General features: G+C 39.9%; 1 protein-coding gene across 1 annotated transcript in view; it reads left to right on the top strand.

The window, feature by feature from the left end:
- LOC139160103 (E3 ubiquitin-protein ligase TRIM39-like) overlaps positions 1 to 13,980 on the top strand; it is a 53,806-nt gene that overhangs the window by 9,140 nt on the left and 30,686 nt on the right. The gene's annotated exons all lie outside the window — the stretch shown is intronic.

The raw sequence follows: 13,980 nt of genomic DNA, 5'->3' as shown, positions 1-13,980 counted from the left end.
AATCTCATGTTATTATATTAGATAAAGAGTTGCTTTATACCAGATTTGTAACAGTTCAAGGTTATATCTGACATTTCAATCTTGTAGCCTGTTGTTCTCGCTCTTGCTTCCTAACCAATTATAAAAAGGGTCCCAACAATTATTGAACGTAGCCAATGATTCGTTTCTAACTAGTATAGTCAGTTTCGACATTTCTGCGCAGTATGTTATTTTTTTAATTATTGCTTCATTTGGGGGTAGCTCATCATTTTTCCACCACTGCGCATAAGTTAGTCTTGCTGCCGTTGTTAAGTGAATAATTAAATGTACTTGGGGTTTCGGTAGATTTTGTCTGATTATGCCCAATAAAAAACATTCAGGAGTTTTGTCTAGAGATAGATTTAGTATTTCATCAATCCAAATTCCAATTTTGTTCCAGTATAATTTAGCTTTTGTACATTGCCACCATAGGTGGAAATAGGTGCCCAATTCTTGTTGACATTTCCAACATTTTGGTGAGAGTTTATTACAGTAGAACCCCGACATACGAGACTAATTGGTTCCGGAAGGAGGCTCGTAAGTCAGAACGCTCGTATGACGAAACATTGTTTCCCATAGGAAACAATGTAAAGTCAATTAATCCGTGCAACAACAAAAAAAACCACTGCCGCCGAACGCGGAAGTTAGCGTTCAGAGACAGCTGCGAAGCGGCGCGCGTGTTTTAAAACGTGGCAGCCGGCCTGGGGGGCTCGGGGGCTTCCCCCCGAGCCCCCCAGGCCAGCTCTGACGTTTTAAAACACGCGCGCCGCTTTGCAGCTCTCTTCTGAAACCGAACGCGGAAGTTAGCGTTCCGGCTTCAGAAGACAGCTGCAAAGCGGCGCGCGTGTTTTAAAACGTCAGAGCCGGCTCGGGGGGAAGCCCCCGAGCCCCCCAGGCCGGCTGCCACGTTTTAAAACACGCGCGCCGCTTTGCAGCTCTCTTCTGAAACCGAACGCGGAAGTTAGCGTTCCGGCTTCAGAAGACAGGTGCAAAGCGGCGCGCATGTTTTAAAAGGTTGCAGCCGGCCTGGGGGGCTTGCCAGCACCCCCCCCAGCCCCCCAGGCCGGCTGCAACCTTTTAAAACACGCGGGATACGAGCGCCAAGGAGCTGTCTTCTGAAGCCGAGACAGCTCCTTGGCGCTCGTATCCCGAATGTGAGCTCGGGAGGCGAACAAAAATGTCGCTCCCCTCCCAGCTCTTATCTCGAGTAGCTCGTAAGTAGAGCTGCTCGTATTTCGAGGTTCCACTGTATTTAATTTGGTTAGCTTAATTGGGGTAATATGCCATCGGTAAAACATTTTAACTAAGTTTTCTTTATAGGATGTGGCAATAGTCAGTTTGTAGTTCCTACTGCAGAGTGTTTGCCATTCCTCCTCTTTAATCTCATTTTTAAGGTCCAAATTCCATTTTTTGACATTAATTTTTGTGCTAAAATTGTCCAGTTCATTGTAGTTTAAGTAACAGTAAAAAAATTTAATTAGCTGATCTTGGGGGCCTGTACATAGCTTATCTAGCAGGGCATTTTTGCTTATCCCGGTTTTATTTTTATCTTTGTTAAATTTAGTTTGAATCTGTAGGTATTCCCACCATTCCACTTTTTGACCAAGATTTTCTAGTTCTAGCCTTGTTCTAATTGCCCCATTTGAATTTAGAATATCTTTATATCTTATTATATTGTTTCTTTTGTGGAAATTGGGATGAACATAGGCTTCTAATGGGGCGTACCAGATGGGAATTCCTGTATAAAGTTTAGGTTTAATTTTTTTCCAAGTGTAAATAAGCGATTTCCTAATCATGTGGTTGGAGAAGTATTTATGGGTTGTCAGCTTTTCGTCCCAGAGATAGTAGTGCCACCCTAAGTGGAGGTCGTGGCCTTCTAAGTTAAGAAGTCTGGTATTTGTTAGGCTCATCCAGTCTCTCGTCCATGATAAGGATGCAGCAATATAGTAATCCTTCCAAATTGGGAGAGCCAGTCCTCCTTCTTCTTTCTTTTCTTGTAAATATTTTAATCGAATTCGGGGACGTTTATTTTGCCAGATGAAGTTGTTAGTTATTTTAGTCAAATTATTGAAAAATTCCTGTTTCAATTGTATAGGGATCGTTTGAAATAGAAACAAAATTTTGGGCAGAGTATTTAACTTTATGGCTGCAATCCTCCCAAGTAAGGAAAGTTGTAAATTCCTCCATTTCAACAAGTCAGCTTGTATTTTGTCTATTAAAATATCATAATTGTTTGATTTTAAGCTGGACACTCTATTTGTCAAATTAATGCCAAGATATTTAATTTTTGTAACTATTTGAATATCCAATTTGGCTGTTAAGATATCTTTCTGTGACTGTCTCATATTTTTGGTTAGAATTTGCGTTTTAGTTTTATTTATTTTGAGGCCTGCCACTGTACCGTATTCTTCCAGAACTTCTAGTAATTTGGGACCTGAATCTAAAGGATCTTCTAAGATAAATACCAGGTCGTCTGCGAAGGCTTGAAGCTTATAGGTTTCTTTCTTACATTTTAATCCCTTATATCTTCCTTATCTCTAATAATTCTAGTTAATACTTCAAGGGTTAAGATAAACAATAAAGGGGACAGTGGACACCCTTGTCTTGTACCTTTATAAAGAGAGATTTTTGTCGATGTATCTCCATTGAGGATAATATAAGCTGATTGGACAGAGTAAATAGCTTTTATTGCATTTAAAAATTTGGGGCCAAATTCCATATACTCAAGCTGTTTAATCATAAATTTCCAAGACACGTTGTCGAAAACCTTCTGGGCATCAAGAAATATTAACGCCACTTGTTTTTCATTATGGGCTTCATAATACTCCAGCGTGTCTAACACAATTCTAATATTGTTCTTTAGCTGTCTCCCGGGAAGAAAGACATTTTGATCCGAATGTATAAAATAATTTAGAAATCCTTTGATTCTACTTGCTAAGATGGAGGTAAAGATTTTATAGTCGGCATTTAAGAGAGAAATCGGGCGGTAATTAGTTATATCTGTATGGTCTGTATCTTTTTTTGGAATTAACGCTAAATTTGCTTCTGTCCATGAAGTTGGAATTTTACCTCTGTCTAGAGCCTCATTTAACGTTTCTAACATGACCTTTTCCATTTCTTTGGGAAGATCTTTATAAAGTTCTATGGGGAGCCCATCCGGACCCGGGGCTTTATTGTTTTTTTTACTTTTTATTGCTTCTTTTAGTTCTGTAGCGGTGATCGGTTTATTAATTGTGTCAACCATTTCTTGTGGTACTTTGGGTAGCTTGGCCTGCTCTAGAATTTCTTGAGTTTTTAGATCATGAGTATTGTTTTGTGTAATATCGGTATACTCGTAAAGTTTACTATAAAAATCGCTAGCAATCTTTTTTTTCCTTTCCAGATCATGACATAATTCCCCATTTTTGTTTTTAAGACAGTTTATAAGTTTCTTTTCTTTTTGTTTTCTGAGTTTATTGGCTAACCATTTGCTAGGTTTATTGGCATTTTCGAAATTATATTGGTTAGTTCTTTTTATTTGTTGTGCCAAATTTTGTTGGTCTATTAAATTTAGTTGATGTTTTATTTGTAGCATGTTTTGTTTAATTTCTTTTTTTGGGGGGAATTTCTGTAATTCTTCTTCTAAGGCCCTATAGTCTTCTTCTAATTTAGCTGATTTCTGTTTTTTTAGTTTAAATTCTTTAGCCATATATGAAATGGCTATCCCTCTGATAACGGCTTTGGCTGTGTCCCAAACATTTTGGAGACTAGTGTGGTCTTTATGATTTTCTTGAAAGAAAAAGTTCATTTCAGTTTTGAATTTTTGCTTAAAATCTTCCTGGTTAAGTATAGATTTTTGAAGAGACCATCTACAACACTGTTTAGTTCCTTTCCAAGTTACTTTGAGCGCACTGTGGTCTGAGATGTAATTAGGTTCTATCTCTATCGAATGAATTTTAGTATTGGTGCCTGTCAGAGTAGAAGGTGAATTTTTTAGAGTTGGGGTTTCTGTCTCTCCAGCTATCTTTCAATTTTAGTTCTTTAATTAATTCGAAAAAAGCTTTCGGTAGTATTCTTTTCTTTTGTTTCTTCGTTTTATCATTCTTATAATCCAATTCATTATTAATTATACCGTTAAAATCTCCTAATAAACATATTGTCTGTAGAATATTCTTTAATGGTATTTAGCAATCTTTTATAAAATCTTTCTTGGCCTTCATTCGGAGCGTAGATATTAATTAATGTTATTGTATCCCGTTCTATGGTTAATTCTAAGATTAGGACTCTACCTTCCCTATCTTTGTATTTCAGTTTAGCTTGGATATTAGAGTTGATGTAACATATTATACCCCTCTTTTTTTCCGCAGCCAAAGACGTAAACAGATTCCCAAGTTTGTTTCTTTTGAGTAAATGTTCAAATTTATTTTTGATATGGACTTCTTGCATTGCAATGATGTCAAAATTTAATTTAGCAATTTTGTTTAAAATTTGATTTCTTTTTTTTGGTGCATTCAATCCATTTATATTAATTGAATATAACTCAATTCCCTTGTTTGGTTTTTCTTGTGCCAAATTTAAATTATCTATACTTGGGTCTTGTTGCCCTTGTGCTTCTTGTTTCTTTTGGGTATCCTGCATAGTCATTATTACCTAAAGTTAAGTTGTCAGTAGCCTGTGTTCCTTCCGAACTGATTGGGATCTGGTCTATAGGTTGTGCACTGGTTGATGGGGGATTCCTTGTTCCTTTACTATCTTGTATCTCGGATGTCCGTTCAGTGGGAAAGTTTTTATCAAAGAATTCTTCTGCTTTTTCAACCGAATCAATTTTCAGCTTTTTGTCTTGCCAGGTCACGAGCATACCCTCTGGGACAAGCCATCTAAAGTTTATGTTGTGCCTGGTCAATTTGGCTGACAGAAAGGTGTATGGCCTCCGTAAATCTCTAACATGTTTTGGGACTTGTTTTAGAATGACCAATTGTCTCCCCTTGTAGTCTATGGGGTCTTCCCGTGCTCTATGAAGAATTTCGTCCCTAACTGATTTTTTGACAAACTTGATGTGAACTTCCTTGGGGAGGTTATGGCGTCTGGCCTAATTAGTATTTATTCGATAGACTTCATCAATTTCATTTAGCATTGTGTCCTTTTCAATGCCCAGAGCCTTTGAAAGAATATCGGCCATAATGTCTGGTAGATCTTCACTTTTCTCCTCCCTAAGATTTTGGAATCTAAGGTATTGATTAGCTTTTTCGCTCTCTAATTGAATTACTGTACTTTCTAGTTCTTTATTGGCATGAACTAATTTTTCTCTCAGGTCTTCCATTTGTTTATGATCCTGATCAATTTTATCTTCTAAGTCCTGAATTCTTTGTTCATGTTTAATCATCTGCTGTTGGAAGGCCTCATGCCTTTTATCCATGTTTTGCATCCTTTCTTTTAACTCAGATGTATCGTTCCTCACCTCGCCTATTTCTTTTTTTATGTCTTGATGATTCTTGAGCATTAACTCCTGCATTTGGAGCAGCATAGTTTGGAGGTCTTTATAGGAATTAGACCTTTCTCTGGGTAACATATCTTCCAGAGATCTCTGGGTAGAAGGACTCGATATGGCTGAGGTAGAATGATTAATTGATTTCTTCCCAGAACCCAGTCTGGACAGATTAGAGAGGCTTGTCATTTTTGCAATGGTCCACCAACTAGCCCACTTATACAATTGTCTAATGGTCCGATCCAGAATTTAATATAAGTAGAGTATATTGTTGGTCTTTTAGATGTTATAAAGACGAAAAAGCAGTTCAAGTTATATCTATTGAAAAACCTTAGAACAAATAGCAAGGGGAGATAGTAAATAGCTAAAGGGAATAGAAAGAGAAATGGGAAGTAAGAAAGTAGTGGGGTAAATTAGTTTCAGTTATTTTGTGTAAATATAAAGTTTAAAGGTAATTCCTCCCTCTAGTGAAAGGGAAAAAAGAAAGAAAAGAAAAGGAACAGGTTCTAGCAGATTTTATGTTAATTAATTATATATATTGTATTAATTAAGTATATATAGAATACAAAGAAGGTATTGCCTTGTCTTATTTGTAGTTAACTTCTAAAGAGAGTTGTCACTTACTAAAGACCAATAGATAATTGATAAAAACAGAATAATACATATAAACTAAATCAAATTATTACAGTGAGTAAATCTTATCTAATATTTCTATTGTTAAACTTGTTGTGTTCGTTTAAAAATATTCACAGAAATTCTGTGATTGGTTAAGACGCGGCTATTTAGAAAATAGCCGCGAAGGTTAAATCGTTGTCAGTTAAAGAAAACCCGCCGTTTTAAGAAAGTATAAATAGGGCAACGGATTAGCCGTTGCCCTCATTCGGAATACTGCTGCTCCAGTGCTTGTATTTTGCCTCGTTATGAATAAACCAGTTCTGATTAAACTACCGGAGTCCTGACTTTTCAGTGGCGACGAGGAGGTCGAACTCCCGCGAACGCAGCCATGAACTCGGCCATGGCTCCACCACCGCCAGTATTCAACTCCGAGACGGAAGCTTGGACCTCTTACATGTCCAAATTCACATTTTTCCTCAAAGCGAGCAATCTACATGATGCCGATGATGAGAGAAAGAAAGCTATATTCCTCGCTTATTGCGGCACGGAAGTCTACAGCTTAGCCTCTACGCTCGTTGACCCAGACACTCTGGAAACCATCGCATGGTCGGCTCTACAAGCAAAACTCGCCGCACATTACCAGCCGACAACTCCTGTCCACGTATACCGCCACCAATTCGCACAAATGCGGCAAGCGGACGGAGAATCTACCAACGATTTTATTACTCGGCTACGCGCACTCCTCCCAAAATGCAAATACAAGGATCCGGAGGAACAGTTGATTGACCGCCTTATCTTCGGACTAACCAATATCACGCTACAGAAGAAATATTTAGTAGATGAGGGTGCCTCCCTCCAAGACATTCTTAAGGCAGCAAAAGCCTCCGAGGTATCTGAAACATCTGTTGCCGAGATTAAACGCGCAACCCCAACCGTTCATCACATCCCTGATGAATCAACTTGGCACGCCTGCTCTCCCGATGAGAAACATTTGGAATCCACCACTCCAGACGACACCTGCCTCCAAATCCGAAGAACTCCCGACCACGACACCAAAGAGACACCCCGTTCAGACAGATGCGCCGGCTGCAACGGAAATCACCCACGTTTTCGCTGCCATTTCAAGGACGCCTATTGTCGCCGTTGCCAGCGCCGCGGCCACATCGCTGAAGTCTGCCGCGCCGCCAACCCAACTCCAGCAAATCCGCAAAACCAACGACCCTACTTTTCACCAAGGAATCGACGACCGCCGTTTTCACGCAACGTTTCCCGCCCGGCTGACAACTCTCACTCTTCAAACCAACGAGGTAACTGCCCTTCTTCTGTAAACTTCAATTTCCCCACTGCGGAAAACAAGCTATTTGTTTCTCTTTTCCTCAACGGCCGTCCCTGCGAAATGGAATTGGACACTGGCTCCAGACATTCCATAATGCCTTGGGGAAAACTTAAATTATATTTACCTCGTGTAAAAGAGACTGACTTAGAACCTTGGGAACCGGGTTTGAGTGATTTTCAGGGACATAAGATTCCAGTATTAGGATGTTTAAATGTGCCTATTGCTTTTAAAAAGTTTCAAGGTTTTTTACCTCTAATAGTGGTTGACGGTCCTAAACACACATTATTGGGACTTAGATGGTTACAGCCCCTAGGCATTGAAATTTCAGGGGTTAACAATGTATGCGACTGTTTTGACTCAAATGACCTATTGAAAGAATTTCCCGAAGTTTTTTCTAGCACACTGGGTAAATATACAGGCAGCACCATTTCATTTAATTTGGACCCAAACATTTCTCCCATCCGTTTAAAGCCGCGCAGAATTCCCATCCCGCTTTTGCCTAAAGTGGATGAACAATTAGACAAATTAATAGCTCAGGGCATCTTGATTCCCACTGATCATGCTAAATGGGAAACTCCTATCGTAACCCCTGTTAAACCGGATGGATCTATTAGAATTTGCGCAGATTATAAAGCCACAATAAATAAAGCCTTACAGCATAATGCATACCCAATTCCAGTCGTGCAACAACTCTTGCACACATTAGGAAATGGGTCCATCTTTGCGAAGTTGGACCTGGCCCAGGCATATCAGCAGCTCCCCGTTGATCAAGACACCTCTGAGGCCCAGACGATTGTAACGCACAGGGGTGCCTTTAAATGCACCCGGCTCCAGTTTGGAGTCTCTACCGCCCCCGGCATTTTTCAAGGTCTCATGGAACGAATTTTAAATAATATTCCAGGGGTCGTCCCATATTTCGACGACGTATTAATATCGGCCACATCTAAATCTGAATTGTGGGATAGAATCAGGCGCGTCTTAACTAAATTTAAAGAAACAGGACTCCATTTAAAAGCAGACAAATGTTCCTGGGCAGTTCCCAATGTAGAATTTTTAGGCTTTACAATAGATAGATTTGGAATTCACCCCACAAATGACAAAGTTGACGCTATAAGAAATGCTCCCACCCCCTCAAACAAGACAGACTTGCAAGCATTCCTAGGACTCCTTAACTTTTATTCCATCTTTCTTAAACAGAAAGCGACGGTGGCAGAACCGCTCCATAACCTTCTAAAGAAAGACTCTGCCTGGACGTGGGGACCAAAAGAACAAGCCGCTTTTACCGCAGTAAAAAATTTACTTTCATCCAACAGTGTTTTAGTACAATATAATGTAGCTATGCCTCTCTCCTTAACTTGTGATGCTTCACCGTTCGGCATAGGAGCTGTCCTCAGCCATAATTTTCCAGACGGCACAGAAGCCCCAATAGCCTATTACTCTAAAACTCTCTCTTCAGCTGAAAGAAATTACTCCCAACTCGACAAAGAGGCGTTAGCCCTTGTGGCTGGAGTTAAACGATTTCATTACTACCTCTGTGGTCGCTCCTTCACTTTAATTACAGACCATAAACCTCTTTTAGGCATTTTGGCGGGAAACAAACAAACTCCCGCCTTTCTCTCCCCTCGCATGACTCGTTGGGCTATTTTTCTTGCCGCTTACAATTATACTTTAATCCGCAGGGGGGGGGAAGATATAGGGAATGCTGATGCATTAAGTAGGTGCCCCCAAACAGAATTGGTCAGTGATCCTGCCCCTGCTTCAGGCATTTTATTAATTGAAACTAGTAAACAAAATTTATTAACAGCAACAGAAATAGCCAACCAGACACAAGGAGACCCAATTTTAAAATATATTAAACAATGGATATTAAAAGGTTGGCCAAATGAACAGCAATCAAACCAATTTCAACCCTTTAAGAACAGACAGCTTGAACTAAATGTGTTAAAAGATTGTATATTATGGGGAGACAGGGTTGTTATTCCAAAATCCTTACAGAAGCAAGCATTGCAGTTATTGCATATAGGTCACCCAGGAATAGTCAAAATGAAAACTATTGCCAGAAGTCATTTATGGTGGCCTGGGTTGGACAAGGACATAGAATCATGGGTTGGTGGTTGTGCACCCTGCCAGAGAACAAGACCCAACCCACCAAAAGCCACACCATCAGAGTGGCCAACACCAAGAGGGCCCTGGTCCAGAATACACATTGACTTTGCGGGACCAATCAGGGGCCAATCCTTTTTACTAGTTGTAGATGCATACTCCAAATGGCTGGAAATTGAACTCATGGCATCTACAACTACTAGTGCAACCATAAAGGCACTAAGGAAAATGTTTGCCACACATGGCATTCCAGACATTGTGGTCTCTGACAACGGGCCCCAGTTAACAGCCCGTCAAATGGAACTATTTTTTGCAGACCAGGGCATAAAACATGTGCTCACTCCACCTCATTTTCCCCAAGCGAATGGGCAAGCAGAACGAATGGTTAGAACCACAAAGGAAGCATTAAACAAAGCACCATTAGGAGATTGGCAACAACAAATCGATGAATTCCTAACCATTCAGCCCATAACGCCATCAGCATCCACGAACAAAAGCCCGGCAGAACTTTTAATGGGCAGAAATCTCCGCTCTAAATTAGACAGAATTCACCCAAATTACCAAAGTGACCAAAAAGAAGTTAAATTACAAAGCGAGAGACAGTTTAACATTGGGGATTTAATTTACGCTAAAGACTATGATTCAAATGATAAATGGAAAGAAGGAACGGTATTAGAAAAAACCGGTTTAAAAACATATATCATAATATTAACAGATGGGCGTAGTTGGCATCGGCACATCGATCAACTGCGCAAAAGAATTAAAACTAACAGACATTTTGCCTACTATAGAAAAACCAATAGAGGACTTACCAGAACCACTTCGAGACTCCAGCGATGGCTGCCTGTTGCCCCTGGTGGCCGGCGGACATCAAAATGCATCGTCGCAACCAGGCCCGTCAGAAACTAGCCTTAGCGGAGCAACAGAGCCGGCCGACCAGGCAAGCAGCTCCCAGCAAAATGAACTGCGCAGGTCCCAGAGATCTGTAAAGCCGCCAATCCGCTTACAGGACTATGTGACGTGGATTAACACGTAATCATGGTCTCGTCTAAAGAGGGAGGGGTGTTGTGTTCGTTTAAAAATATTCACAGAAATTCTGTGATTGGTTAAGACGCGGCTATTTAGAAAATAGCCGCGAAGGTTAAATCGTTGTCAGTTAAAGAAAACCCGCGATTTTAAGAAAGTATACATAGGGCAACGGATTAGCCGTTGCCCTCATTCGGAATACTGCTGCTCCAGTGCTTGTATTTTGCCTCGTTATGAATAAACCAGTTCTGATTAAACTACCGGAGTCCTGACTTTTCAAAACTATAGTAACCTTATAATTAATAGTTAATATTCAAGAGGAAAAATCTCTTAAAAAGTTGGTAATGTAGTCAAATAGCCTATAAGACAATGGATAAGTTAGTAGATTCCTAGCAAAATATTCTATACAAGTGGAAAATGAATATCAGTTAATATATACAATTGATTAGTTAGTTAATACAATTGGTAGCAGTTGATATCCTGTTATAGTAAATAGTAAGGTCAATAAATTCATTAAGGTAAATTCATTAAATTTAGATTAATTAATATACTGAGTATTTTATATGAATTATGAAATTATAAGTTATAAAAAATCAGATATTGTACAATAGAAAAACCTTGTGTGAATTATCAAATATAAATAAGAATATAGCAAGACTTGGAGCTAGAAAATTACTTATTATACATTTAAATAGAATATCAAACCCTTCTGAGTCCTCCAGATCTAAATCGTAAAGTTCAAGTAGAATTTCAGTGATACTGCAAGTTGTTGGTTATTGGTTAGGTTGGTAGGTAGTTTACTGAATATGTTCGATATTAACGTGATCGCTCCAAAGGTCTTCTGTCACAGATGTAATAAAGGGTTACTTCCAGTCCTGGAGCTTCACAAAGTCTGTCTAGATTGCGTGGGGAATTATGAAGCAAATCCTTTCCTTGCTGCCGGTTTACCAGAGTGTAGAATAAGATCAGACTGTGACTCGGCAACAAAAAGGGAGATCAAAAGAAGAAACAGGAAACAGGAAATGCATGAATCACGCTGTTAAATCGGAGCCTCTAAATGAGCTTCAAAGATAAAGGAAGACAAAGCGGGAGCACTTCTAAGAAGGTAAAAATTCCCTCTGGGACGTCAGATCTTCATACTGTATTGTAGAAACTTCGAATGATGTTAGTAGATGAAATAGACTGTCGGAAATTGTTACGACCCAAAAAGCTAGATCGCCGCCAGCCGGAAAGAGGAAGATGTCAGTTCCTCCCTCTCCTTCTCTGGTCAGAGCTGTTTGCTTTTCGAGCTCAAAAGACGCTGCCCAAAAGAGGGGAAAAGAAAACTCTCTAGTTGTAAATCTCCAGTACGATCTTGGTCTAGTATGTTAATACTCAACTCCGCCGTCTCGTTCGCCTCCGCTGGTCACCGTTTAATTGTATCCAGCTGGGAGCTCTCTAGGCCGCCATGTTGCTCCTAGCTTACAGGCACTCAATCGTGAAGGGGATTGATCGCTCCGTTGATCGGGCTGCCGCCTCGGGATCAAACTAGCGTCACCCTCAATCCGTCAGACCCCTGACCGCAGGATCTGTGGCCCTCAAGGGACCAAAGAGAACCTATAAAAACGGAGGTGTATAACGGAGCTCAACTCCACACCATCCGTTCAGCTCCTCCGCTGGCTCCGCCCCCCGAGTCTAAGCTCTTCTAAGCAATGCAAGTATCATAAATACATGCTGGTTGCCAAGCAAACAAATCATGATTACAGAGACACTGTGATAGATGTTAAGTGTGGAAATGTTGTAAGTCATTTTTTTGACAACCATGGTAAATGGTTGCTAACAAATAGTCAGAAATTGAAGGTGACGTGTAAGTGCGATTTCATTGCCTTACCTGAATCCATCAAGATCAGTTTGAACCTTATATCCATTGCCTAATTACATGTGACACCTATGTTAGTCATTGGTCATCAGTCATTTGGTAAGCTACAGCCCGTTTGTTTGGCCAAGAGATTCACAGGAATTTTCCAGATTAGGGAACCCAAAACTGAAACTTAGTTACCATCATAGTTCCCTCTAAGCTGAGCAGTGAGCAATCGCTCACTTAAAAATCATCATCAACTCAGAGTTTTCCAAACCTGCCCAGAAGCCGAGAGGGAAAGAGTGAGAGGGAAGGAGAGAGAGAGGAAGAGAGGAAGAGAGAGAAACAGATAGAAAAAAGAGAGGAAGGAAAAGAAAAAGAATGGGAGTAAGGAAGAGAGAAAGAAAATCAAAATCTAGTTTGAAACTAGCTCAACTATTTAAGTGGCATTTTGATATTGATAGAGTTGCCCTATTATGAGCTCACTGTTATAGACACACAGTACAGTATTTTATTTTGAAATTCTCTGAGGCAAAACAGGGTGGGATTTTTGTTTGTTTGTTTATTTATTTATTTATTATTTCTGTGCCGCCCAGTCCCGAAGGGACTGCCACTCAGACACTATACTTTTCCGCCCCCCCCCCCCAAAAAAAATTAGACTGAACACTGGTTACCATTACTAGATCTCTTGTTTAACTTGATGAAGGTGAATGAGTGCAGTTCTGGATCAGGATCCACTAAGTTGCCCTGGTGCCCATATTTAAATAGCTAGCCAGAGAAACGACTGAAGTCTGGGAAATGGGCCCTTATCAATCAACAGGAGTGCTGATTTACCACCTACTTTACCAAGTACGTAGGAGGCAAGGATGAGACAACACAAGAAAACAACAATGAATGACTTAATAATTGGTCATCAACATCCCACTGAACAACTACAAACCACACACAACTAAACACCACATAAATACAATGTGTAGAACAGCTCAGTGCACACATTCGGGTGTGAAAGAGAGGTTTCCTGAGGGACTTAAAGTCTGAAAGCTCAGAAAGACGCAGATTAGATGGTGTAGCTGGCTAATCCTCAAGAACCATTTGATGGCTTAGAAAGCTTCTGTTGCCAGGTTGATAACACTTACCAGAACTGGGCATGGCTAGTCTATTGAGGAGAAGGGCCAGGGGAGACCAATGTTCCCTCTAATGTTTTGGTGTGGGCGGAAAAGTATAGCGTCTGAGCGGCAGTCCCCTTGGGACTGGGTGGCATAGAAGTATAAATGGATGGATAGATGGATGGATACATAAGAAAAAAAGTCCTTTTTTATTTAAAGAAATTAATAATAAAACAAAACCAAAATCTATTACTATTAAAACAAAACAAACACGATTCTTGACAAATGTATATTTTATTTTATGTACGCTGAGAGCATATGCACCAAGACAAATTCCTTGTGTGTCCAATCACACTTGGCCAATTAAATTCTATTCTATTCCATTCTATTCTAATAATAAAACAAAACCAAAATCTATTAGATTAGATTTAGATTAGATTTATTGGATTTATATGCCGCCCCTCTCCGCAGACTC

This window comes from Erythrolamprus reginae, chromosome 2, assembly GCF_031021105.1.
Source record: "Erythrolamprus reginae isolate rEryReg1 chromosome 2, rEryReg1.hap1, whole genome shotgun sequence".
NCBI classification, from domain to species: domain Eukaryota; kingdom Metazoa; phylum Chordata; class Lepidosauria; order Squamata; family Dipsadidae; genus Erythrolamprus; species Erythrolamprus reginae.
The sequence above is the reverse complement of the archived record's forward strand: the minus strand, read 5'-3'. Positions and strand labels throughout refer to the sequence as shown.